The 12,549-nt window shown below is 44.1% G+C and overlaps 1 protein-coding gene across 1 annotated transcript in view; it reads right to left on the minus strand.

The window, feature by feature from the left end:
• The window catches only part of XKR6 (XK related 6), a 223,456-nt gene that overhangs the window by 151,429 nt on the left and 59,478 nt on the right, over nucleotides 1-12,549 (minus strand). The gene's annotated exons all lie outside the window — the stretch shown is intronic.

Genomic DNA, 12,549 nt, shown 5'->3' on the forward strand with positions numbered 1-12,549 from the left:
TGTTCATAACTTTTGCCCATTTAAAAATCTCGGGTCTTTTTCCTCTTGTTGGTTTGAAGGAAGTTCTACATAAACTCTGAATACCAATCCTTTATCAGTTACACACCCTATAGATATCAGCACACAGTCTGTGGCTTATCTTTTAATCCTGTTTCTGGTGTATATATTTTTATTCCTAACTACAACTCATGAAACCTCTGTCATCAGCTCCATTTTACAGATGAGAAAACTGACCCTGTGTCACTTGCCTCAGTGTCACTTGCCTCAGCCGGAGTGGGGAAGAGGTACAACTTCAGCTCAGGTCTTTATGACCCTAAGACACTTGCTTTCGCCAACCACACTTCTAGACCATCCTTTCAGGTGAGAAGCAGTCATTTGCACCTGTGCCAACAGGTGGCGCTAGGAGTGGAAGGAAGAGAAAGGAGGCAGGGGCCACAGGCAGAAAAAAAATCAACAGAAACTCACCAACAACTAACTGGCTCAAGGACAAGGACGAGGCTGCGTCCAGGTGAGGGACACAGAGGTACCTCTGAGGCTGTAGCAGTACCGGAGGGAGGCATTTGGAGCCTGTTTTTTAACGTGCTGAGCTGAAGTGCTGGTGTGAAGTGTTGGAAATGTGGTGGAAGAGACTTAGAAGCCTCCTGCAGAGAAATTCCTGCCACTGAGGCTCTGGGTGAATGAACAGAGAGAAAGAATGTGGAATGACAGTGCTGAAGTCCAGCACTGGTGGCCCCAAATCTGCCTCACCCATGCGATTGTGAAATCCTCCAAGAATTCATCTCACACCAACTTTTTTTTCCTACCCACACCTGACACCCAGCACAATGCCAAGATCACAGTAAGCATTTGACAAATGTTTGCTGAATGAATGAAAACTGTTATATCTTTATACAGGTCCACCATCTAGATGGTTCAGAATTTTTTGGCTCCTTAGGAAAGTAATTAAGTGCAACAAGCCCACTAGGGTCAAAGGTGCAAGTCCATTTTGCAGTTAAATGTACAAAAATTCACAGTAAGTAGGATAAAGAAAGACTAAAAATACCCTTAAATCACTTTAGGTCATGTTTTGCAGCCAAATGAACTTGTGCCAAACTTAAGAAAAAACTTCCATGTTTCAGAATATGGAGCTGAAGATAAGGGATGGTGAGCCCATAGCATTGTTTTTTAAGCTTTTCTGACCACAATGCAGAGTGAGAAATATATTTCCCATTAATACTCATTACACTCACATCCACACTCCTACAAACATAAAACTGAAACAAGTGTTTTATTAAGTAATACTTCCTTGCAGTATGAAAGGCACTTTGATTTTTTTTTTATTTTATTCTATTTGTTTTGTGTTTAGACTTCTAGTTGCATCCAATTAAATTGAGGTCAAAGCCCACTAAATGGGTTTGAAAAATACTGCCCAAGATCCCAGCACAGCGCTTTGCACACAACATACACTGGCTCAGTATTTGTTGAGCAAAATAAAGAGAAGTAAATGTGCAAACACCACTGTGGACTTTGTACGTGGAACACCTTGACCTTGAGACTCCCTCTAAGTTCTGGGTGGTTAGGTGGGCACCCTGGCTGGAAAGATCTGTATCCTGTGGAGGACACTGTCCTGGGGGTGGGGATATCCTGGGTCATAAAAAAGAAAAAACTGTTAGTTCACAAATTTACCAGGAGCTGGCCATGGTCCTGTCCTGCAAAGATTAGCAAGAAAACCGGAAAGAGACCCAAAGATAAATCCTTCTTCCTGAACGGGAATCAAGAGGCTGCTTCTGCTCTACTTCGGGAAGAACCTTGGCCAGAAAAGGACTGAGGATCCCTTTCGACTACTTTCAATTTTTCTGACAATCATCATAATTTTTTCACCATGAAATGTAAGAGCTAAAAGGGGCCTGAAGACCACACAAATCAGCCGGTGGGTCCCCTCGTCTTCCGGGAGGCAGTGTGGGGCAAGACCTTAGGGGGCTGGCGCTGGGACTCCTAATGCAGGAGACCCGGCCAGGCTGCCCGATCGCCCGGGACGCCCGCGGTGGCCAGCTGCGCCGCACAGTCCCTCCACTGCGGCACAAAGGCGGTGATGCAGGATGAACACCTCTGGCATAAAGTTTGGTGCCCTCCTTGCCCCCGGAGCTCTGTCGTGGATGGGGTCTCACCTGCCAGCACTCAGTCCCCTCACAGACCCTCAGCAGAGAGTTTTGGCAACATCTTTTCCTTCTTCTTCTTCTTCTAATTACTTAAGATGCATTCAAATCTGGTTTAAGCATTTTATACATGAAAATGGTATTAAAAATTGTGTACTTCAGGCCACACCTGTCTCTTCCCTTTTTGACTTCTTATAAGTAATAAGCATATTATCTGTAATCAAAGTTTAGCACTTTATACTTCAGGAAATTTATGCTACCTATTTTTGTTCCCGGCATTTGTAATTTCTCTCTCAAACTGACCAGGGGAATTCAAACACAGAAAGAGATCTCTCCTTGAAACCTTCTGCGTCCTGCCTCCTGCCCCCAGCCCCCAAATATCCTTCTTCAGGTCGTCCAGAGCAGTGAACAGAGTGGGGATGGCGGCACCAACTTTGATGGGGTGGTTGCCCACTGCCAGACACTGGACTGGAATCACCATGCCTAGTCCTCCTCACAGCCCTGTGAGGAGGCATCACCGCCACCACCACTACCACCATCACCATCATTCCTGAGGCTCTGAGATGCTAAGTTCCTGGCCCAAAGCCAAGGCTGGTTATGTCTTCCTCTCACCTCCTGCGGGCAGATTGGCTGCTTTTTAAAATGCAGGATGTTAATTATGGGGTGGACACTAAAAAAAAAATAGATTGATTCATAGGCAAATTCCTTATAAAACGTTTTAATGAGACAACTCCAGGCTACAGAAATAGGCATGCACTTACAATGCTAACTAACGAGCATAGTTCAAATGTGTTCAGAGATATAAAACTGACCTCTTTGGGCTTGACTTTCTTTTCCCAAGCTGTAAATACTAACATGTAAGATCTACACCCGATTTAAATGAGATACTACTATATATCGAAGAATAATGAATCATGGTTAAAAGAAACATATACATGTGAGGTACTACCTTCATAATTTATAAATACATTGTATCTTCTAATATATTCTAGATATTCCTCAAGTATATTACACTCTATATATTCTTCAAATATTTGTAAATACATTGTCTCTTCCAATTTTAAAAAAATGTCCACTTGCCATAGCGTGGTGACACCCAGGTCAGCCCTGGAGCTGGAAAATAATCACATGCGCCTCCACTAACTGTGCACTTGGGAGACTGGTGCTTCCACAGAAACACCGTGACGTTGCAGGGGGTCCCCCAGCACCCTGCTCTGAATCCCTTCTTCCTGAAAGCACTCTGATCTTCACTGTTAACATATGGTAACAGGTAAGACAAAACACACCCACTATGCTAATAAAATGTAATGCTCAAAGCAAGCGGGGAAAAAAAAAAAACCACTCTGCTCCTAAGTCTGTGGACTTGTGTTAAGGTACTTTTTTTTTAAGCCTCAGATTCAGTGGCTCTGGGGTGTGACTCAGACACTTGGTAAATTTTCAAAAACTCTTACCAAGGTGATTCTGATGTACACATTTGGTTAAGACCAGCTCACATTTGGCTATATTTCCCTCAAAATGGTTAGCTGCCAATTCCTAATTCCACTGTCTTCCAATTAAGTCTACAATTAAAACTAACTTCAATCATTTTATCTCAGGACTGTGAAGACATTTTTAAGTATAAATGCAAAAGAAAGCATAAAGTAAGATTGTAAAATTTTCTGAATGTCAAAAATGCTATAAACAAAGTTAAATAACAAATGAGGGCAAATATGTGTACAAGTGACAAAGGTTAATATCTTAATATAGACAGAGCTTTTGGTGATCATTTGAAAAAAACAACAAAACAAAACTCCAAAAGAAATATAAGCCAAGAGGCATTTCCCAAAAGAAATGTAAGAAATTCAGCCTCAATGAAAATCAAATATAAGCAAATTAAAACAAAGGGCCATCTTTTTAAACTCTCAAAGAGGCACAGTTTAAAAAATTATACCCCCAAATAGCCAGTATGTGCTAGGTAAGGGTATGTATTGGACAACTGTTCCGGAATATGCTTTGTTAATATTTATCAAAAGGCATCACTCATCTGACAAATATTTTAAATATATCTTTGGAGTTGGTAATTCCACTTCTCAGTATTTATCCTAAGGGAGTCATCAGAGATATGTACACAGATTTAGTACAAGGGTTCTCCCTTGCAGCGTGACGTATTAAACAACAGGAAACAAATAAAATGTTCATCAGTAAGGGAAAACACATCCACGTGCTAGAATCCTAACTCGTCCAAAAAAAAGTCTCAAGTAACATTTCAAAATTTGGGAAAACAGTCATCCTAATATTCTTATGTGAAAGAATAGGTTACAAAACTTAGAAAAAAAAACTTCAGCAGTGTCATAGTCTGCTAAAATATGTCCATGACTGATACCAAAATGGTGACAATAGCTACCATGGGGTGGTAGGGGTATGTTGATTTTTTTCTTTGCATTTTCCTTTAATCTCCAAAATTTTTGCGGTGAACATGTACTACATTTATAACAAGACACAATTAGAACACTGAAAAATCAACACATTCGTGTGTTGAGCTGAATAAGATACCAGATGAATCAAATCTTTCTATGCCGTCATTGCATTGCTCAGTGGCGAATGACTGAGAAAAAGTTTGGAAAAGGGGAAGGAAGATGGACGAACACCAATGAGAAAGCGACTTATTCCTGGAAAAGAGTCATGTGAAAGTAAAAGGCTGTGTAAGATTCGCTTGCCTCAGATCTCATGGACCCGGGGCCGGCCGGCCTCCTCTCGCCAGCTGGGGCCCAAGACCCAAGGCTCACAGAAGCTAAGCTGGATTTCCAGGCTCAGACTTTTTCTCTGACCATATTTAGTGAGTTTTCAGCATAGTCTATACGAGGAGTAAGTGTAATCAAGACCTCACTGAAAGTTACCCTAAGACCAAACTAAAATCTAGCTGGAATAAAGACACTGTGCTTCCGGTCAGCCAATCTAGGGTGAGATGCGGCCCACTTGCAGAGGATTTACTCGCCCCTGGTCCCATCTGACAGGAGTGGTGCTCCATGAATCAGCACCACTGAGTTCTCGAGTCCAACTTCCACCTGCAAGGTGGAAGGCAGCCTCTAGTCAAGTTAAATCCAATTTTCCCAAAGACACTTAAGCTCGTCACAGCAGGGCACTCGCCATCTGCTGTGTCTTCTTGATGCCTACAAATGGCAAGTCTAAGAGCTCTCTCAAGACCCTTACCATTAGCGCACTCAGGAGACCTCCAGAGACGTCATCCCGATAATAAAAAGGATGCGTGTATTTTCCCTGTTGGGTTCCCAAAATGGCATTTTACTTCCACCTCCCCTGTTCTAAATTCACGATGTAACAACCAACTTAGAAGTAGCGTCAACGACTCCACGAGAGTCAGAAACCTTGGGTTCTAACGCCAACTATAGGCACTCTACCTCATGGAACCCACCTTATTACATGTAAAAGGAGGTCACACCAGCGCTGCTCAACTCACATGAAAAAAAATTGCATGTGAAAGTTCTCGGTGAGCGAGAGCCTTGCCATTCCCTGGGATCTGTGGACCAATCTCAGTGGCTTCACCAGCAAGCCTGTTAGAAAAGCAGAACCCCAAATCCCACTCCAGAAACACTGAATCCAAATCTGCAGTTGAACTAAGTCCCCCGGTTGTGTGCACACATGCATGTGCACCCAGACACACACAGACACACACACACACACTGAGAAGGACTGAGCTGGAGGTTATTCCTGAGAGCCAGCATGTGAGCTAGACGACCAGGCGGGTAGGATGAATACGAGGTTCTATTTTTATCAGTCTTTGGTTTCTCCAGATGCTGTTAATGGCATGTTTACTCCTCACCCTTAGGGTACTATGTGTCCTAATGTCCTGATGTCTCAATACTGAAGGACAGAATTTCAGTCATCTCATAACTAAAGGACAGCAATTCTGTCTCCGTGCAAATCTCCAAGTTACTTACAGTTAGGATTACATGCTCATGTGTGTTTTCAGTTAAATACTCCTTACAGAAAGGCTCAAGACACTGTTTTTAGAGTAGCTGGAAGACTGATTATTTATTGCTTGCATGAGGTGAGAAAAATCACTTAGAAACCCTGTGCCCTTAGATTCTACTCATATTGTTGGAGGATTGTCTTCTTTGTTCTCTCTCTTTCTTTCAAATCTTAAGGAGGGGGAGAAATACAAATTCATTGTGTTTCAAAAGTTGTTTTAAAACAGACTTTCTGGCCCAGGAACTTTCTGGTGTAGTCACCTATAGAAATACTTTAAATCATTATTAGCTTCTGAATTTAGTCCGTAGGAGTCCAAGCTAGAAAGCGGTAGTCGTAAGAAGTTCTTAGGTGAAAACAGGGGCACAAGGAGCTTCCTCCCTCTTCCCTGAGCCCTGGGGAGGGGGCGAAGCAAGCCCCCAGGCAGGCATGTCGTCTTTCTCCCATTTCTGCTCTCCCCCTGCCCGAGGACCACACACCACACTCGCAACCACCACCTCCCCGTGAATACCTGGGCTCCACATCACAGCGCTCCTCCCACTGAACAAAGCCTCCCCTCCCTCAGAGCTCTCCTCCTAGCGTGGGAGGGCGGGAGGGCAGTCTTGTCCACCCAAGCTCACACTCTGAAAAGCTTTGGGCTCAGTGAGTCTGTCCAGTTGACTTTTGTGACCCTAGAGTCTAGCACAATGCCTGGCACCGTAGCTGCAGTAAATATCTGTCAAATGTATTAATGCACTGAATTGTTTTCTAAAGGTAGTGCTTGTTGTTAACACAATCGCCGTCCAAATGGGCGGATGTTCGCCCAGTGGCTGCAAGGGGACATGCAAGGTAGAGCTGGAGCTGGAGGCAGGAACAGAGACCCAGCCCTGAGGTCAGATCCTCTAAGGCAGCTGCTGCTTTTTTTTTTTTTTTAATAAGTCCTTGACTTTCTTCCAGATTTTTTCAAAGCTCCATGTTTCTTCACACCTCCACAGGTGGGAGCAGTGGGGTATTCATTCATTCACTTATTCAAATATTATGTATTTACTGAGTTCCTACCATATGTCAGGTATTGTTCTTGGGTCTGAAGCCACATTCAGGAACAAAACAAAGACCTTGCCCTCTCTGAGCGTATGTTTTAGTGGAGGAGACAGATCTTAAACGCCAGGCTGTGATCGTTGCTATGAGGAAACAGGGGAGATAAGAGATGCTACTTTGGAGAGGCTGGTCAGGGAGGGCAACTTACAGGGAGCAAGCTGAAGCCAGGATGTGAGCCACGTGAGACCCTGGGAGGAACATTCTGGGCCAAGGGAACAGAGAGTGCAAAAGCCCTGAGACAGAAAGGAGTGGGCCTGGTGAGCAGAAGAGACAAGGCTACCATTTTTAAGAAGCATCATTTTTAAGAAGAGAGAATAGACCTTAAGACTTCAACCCATGCCAAGCCTTCCGCGTAACAGGACACTGAGTCTGGGCTCTCTGAGTTCTGTTCCCTGGGTTCAGTGCACAACGGTTTAAACTAGGAACCACCTAGAGACCTTATGACTGAGAAGCGGCTGGGGACGACGGCATGGATAGAAGATCATCTGAGCCATCCAACTAGACCACCTCCAGAAGGAACATTCCCCTGAAAGAACTAAAATGAGTAACACACTTAACCCTTGGAAAGGTTTCCTACAATGAGAAATAGATGGGAGTTTCGCCCTATGATGTTCACCTTCTCAGAAAAACGTGTTGTCTCTTTGATCTGCCTAATGAGAACAGCAGAACCCGGAATCAAAGCAGCTACACCGGAGGAAGACAGAAAAGTCTCATTTTCAGTTTGGCTACGATTCGGCCTAATTATCCTACACACCAAGGCTTCTGCGGGCCTAGGCTGGAGCCGGCGCCCTGAAGGCCGGCGGGGAACGCGCTCCGCGAGGGGAGCAGGAGCCCCACGTCCCTCCGCGCCCGGAGCGGGGACCGCCGCCCTTCACCCACCTGCCCCCGTGGTCACGCAGGTCTGCACAGAGAAGCCGTCGCCAAGGTGCCTGGAAAAGTGCGGCACGCGCACGTGCACAACCGCACGCGCACATGCACGCACGCGCGCTGCTCCAAGGTGACATCTCGCAGCGCTGAATTGCGGTACTGTGCTTCTCAGTTCTAAGCATCCCAGTTTTTGGAAGTGTCCGTAACTTACACCAAGGAGGTAACTATAGGTAAGTGCAGCTATTATACAGGCTATTCATTGAAGCTGTGTTTACAAGGGTGCAAACTGGAAAGAACCTGAATAATGAAAATTGTAAACCACTTAATTTCCAGCAATAGAGACCTTAGTTACAGAGGATGCTGTTAGCATGGAAAATGGATGCTGTATATACCGTTTACTCCTGAGAAGAAAGAAGTCTAAACTGACGGTCACCGGCAATATTAACAGTAGTGAGATGGTGAAGTCTGTTTTTGTATTTCTGTGCCAGTTGAGATTTTTACACATCACATCCTTTTTAGGAGAAGGAAAAGCTATAGCCTTTTGGAAACACAGGTATTGAGAGATGGAAGAGAGATTATTACTAACCACCTGCTATTCTGTTCCTCACTTGCCAACGATTATAAACGGGGAGCCCCCAAAGGTTAGTGACTCTTTGCTGTACTCAGTGGACACTGCCACATAGAAGTCCCAGAGGACAGCAGGGGTCCCCTGATGCCTGGAGAATGGAACCCCTAACCCCTAGCATGGCATATGGGGTCCCCCATAATCTGTCTCATTTTCACCACCCTTAAGTTTGACCTTGCTCAGCCCAGCCTGTCCTCCTAACCCCTTAGGAAGTACATGGCCCTTGGGGCCCCCTTTAAAAGCCCACCCTTAGTTAGCCGGCCCTCTGCACTCAGTGTCAGATTCTGCCATGCAGTGCAGTTCGTTATGACCACGCCTACCTCCACAGATACTGTCATGGAGATGCCATCTGGGCTGGACCCTGGGAAAAAAATTCTAGGCAGGAGGAATGACAGTGGCGGAAACAAGGAGGAACGTGCCCAGCTGCTTGGGGATGCAGCATGAGCCTCTAGTGCAGGTGAGAGTGGCAGGAAAAGCCACAAACAATTGTTGTCAAGTTTTCAGTATTTTATTTTCTCTCTTAAGGTAAACCTGTTGCTCAGCTTCAATTTCTATGAACATCGTCTTTCTCAAATCACGTTTTCCAGGGAGGTCTCCTCTGATCTCCCTATTTAAAAACCGACACCTGCCCCTCCGTCCCACACCGGCGTCCTGAGTGTATATTCTCGCTCTTGTCTGTTTATCCCACAGTAAGATCATTTACTTGTCTGTTTACCTCTGCTGGAATGTAAACTCCACGCTTTGTGTGTTCTGTTTCCCAAGAGCCCAGAACAGCGCCCGGAACAGAGTAAGCTTCCATCAGTATGTTGCAGGAATGAATAATTTACTTAAGTGCCATGCCCAGCTGTACGGTGCTTCTCAAGATCCCCTATGGAATAGTGTTTTGCAGAAATATTTTGCTGGAGACTCTCATGTTGAAAAAGTTGAGGAGAAACAGGACGTGAGGCTGGCAAATGGCAACTTCCAATTGTTGAGAAATGTGGCCCTTTCACTCCCTTGGCAGAGTCTAAGGATGCAGAAATTCTGCCCGCTCGTAACTTGACACCTGCCTGCGTGCCAGGGTCATTGTGTTCCTGTGCTCAAATGTTTCATTTGAATTCAAGTCTCCATCAGCAAGAGGAAGATGGGGAAGAAGACAGAACTGAAGAGGCAAGAGTTAATGTGCAGTGCTCAGCCCTGATCCATTCAGTCATAAAAACACACTGGTAAATCAACAGTAACTGTACCCCGGGGTCCAGTATTTGTTGTACTTTAAGAACTTTTACCCACCCCTGTGCCCTTCTGTCACCTCTGATTCTTGCTCTAAATTTCAAATCCTTAAGGTGGTCATCAACTCCACTACCAAAGGGAGCCAAAAACGCTGAGGGGCACAGATTAAGAATGGAAAGGAACAACTTTTACAGGGTTTTATATTCCACTCAGACCAAAATGACCATTTTCTGGTCAGAATTGAGGACTTGAGTAGTCTATATAACACTGAGTACAAGATGGAATTCTAGATCAGCAGCTGATGGCAATTTTTTTTTAGAAGAAATTAATTAATTCTACTTCTTAATCTAGTTTAAACAGATCAAACTAGAAAATCTAGGGGAAGGGAGAAACTACGATTGGCTGCAGTGACTTCCTGGAAAGATGTTAGAAAACAAGCAAACAGGAATTGCTTGTGTTGGCAGATGTGAAAAGCAGCACTCTGACACCTGCCCCAGCCTTCCTAAAATCCGGCCGTGCCCCTCTGCCCGGACGCCACGGCGAGTCCTGCTGAATCAGGCCCAAGAAGAACCAGGGGAGGTCCAGACTGAGATGCATTCACCTACATTTGGGCTGGTACTTAAGAAGGATAATCCCCCTCTTCTTCAAGTGGGAAAACCAGCCTACAATGATGTGAATATTTTAATATTTCCTAGCAGATTCTGCAAGAGGGGCTTTTGAAATTGCACGATAACTCATTCTGGGATGTGGTTTTCTAAAGTCAAAACGGGGCCTGGAGAGGTCTCTAAGAGCCACTCAAGAGCTAAAGAAAATTCTAATTCCTGAGGGAAAGCTTCTGAGGTGTTATTTGACTAAAAATGTTACTTGGTCTGGAGCAAGACTGAGAGAGAGAGAGAGAGAGAGAGAGAGAGAGAGAGAGAGAGAGAGGGAGAGAGAGAGAGGGAGAGAAACTAAATTCCTTGCTTATAACTGTCATCAAAGACCCAGAGTAAGAAACTTGTGCTTTCTCTTCAAAATACAAAATTGCAAAACCTGGGTCCCAAAATCTTGGGTCATATTTTAAGTAAAATGATTTCCATCAGTTATCCTTTCTCTGCTACAAAACTAAGACTGCCCAAAATATTTAACCCAAAAATTTAACGGGAAAGTAGTGCCTTCCAGAATCGAGACACTGAAAACCCTCGGTGATTGTTTTGCTGCCCGCAGGAAAGGACAGACAGCACACAGCAAATGAAATCCAAAATAGCCCTCAAAGCAATTTCACTCTATTCAGTAATTTCATTCTTGCTTTCAAGTCCCAGGGAATACAGAAAGCAGGTGTCTGGCTCACTAATCATAGCCCTGGGTTTAATAATTCAAAGTTGGGTCTCCTATGATAAAGTCTCTAAGGAAAACACTTAATGTAGAATATGATGAGCTTTCCCTAATGAGCAATTCAGTGAGAATTTTGCAACATCCCTGGAGATAAAGGGAGGTATTTGGAATATTGTAAACCATGACAAGAGATCACTGACTCCCCCTGATCTTGCCTGCAAGCACCTATTTAGGAAGGGTACCAGACTTCATCTTAAAGCTGCCAAAGGAAGAAATGTCAGTATCTTTCTTGGAGACTCACTCCCTGATACAGTTTATAGATACATCACTCAGCACAGTGGCTAGCACAGAAGTAGACAAGATACAAAAATTGGTATCACGTAGCTTACATTTTTCTGAAAAATGCCTTTCCAGGGGGAAGATGCAGGTGATCACCACACGGCCCAGACACATCCTGGATTCATCCTGAGTTTCTCCTCCTTTGGGATTCTTTTGTCCAGTTCCTTTAAAGCTAATAAAAGTCGTCTAATCACACAAGACTATGGCATACAAGGTTGATCTTGAACTTGATATTGGACATAAGCAGAGATAAAAGTAAAACAAGTTATAACCACTGCATAGTTCCTGGTCATTTATTAGTGTAGCATTTTCTGCAGGCTGGTGACTATTTTACGAGTCGAAAAGTAATCTGCAAGGTAGTGGAAATGATTTCCTCCAGGTCTGTACTGTAGCAGAGCTTTGCTTTATCTGAGGTTTCAGTTCATTTTCACACAAAACTACTGGAAATTTGTTCGCAGGATTTCCAGACAACTACTGGTTGAAACAGGAATACTAGCCATGCTTTTAACTACCACCAGGATAAGGCGTTGAGACAATGACTCCCATCATACGGCAATGTTGAAGTAATTCTCTAAACCTTCCCAAACTGTTCTCTGGCACCCTCATCGGTGTCCTGCGAGTTATGGGTTGTGGGATAAAGGACTGGGACCTTAGTATGCTAACAGTGCACAGTTCCAAGAAACAGCAGCTCCCAGTCTTCTGATTTCACAGACCAATACAAAAAATTTTAAATATCTTTAGCGAATTAACTTGGGGTGACAAGCTTTTTCTTTTATTTTTTACCAAATAAGGGAATACAGTATAGAGGAGGACACAGAAGTCTAAAGGATAATTTTAACTGAAAAAAATTTTTGAAGTCCTTATGCTGTCTTTATCTTTTTTCCTATTTTGCCTCAGACCAACACCCTTCCTTCTGCTGGTCATTCCAGGACTAGGTGGGTAGATGTCTAGCACCAGGCTTCCTTGACTTTGCAGTCAGGGTCCCTGGGGCACCGCTGACACTGACCCACACCACTGCTA

The sequence above is a fragment of the Camelus dromedarius genome, chromosome 36, assembly GCF_036321535.1.
Source record: "Camelus dromedarius isolate mCamDro1 chromosome 36, mCamDro1.pat, whole genome shotgun sequence".
In the NCBI taxonomy this organism is placed as follows: domain Eukaryota; kingdom Metazoa; phylum Chordata; class Mammalia; order Artiodactyla; family Camelidae; genus Camelus; species Camelus dromedarius.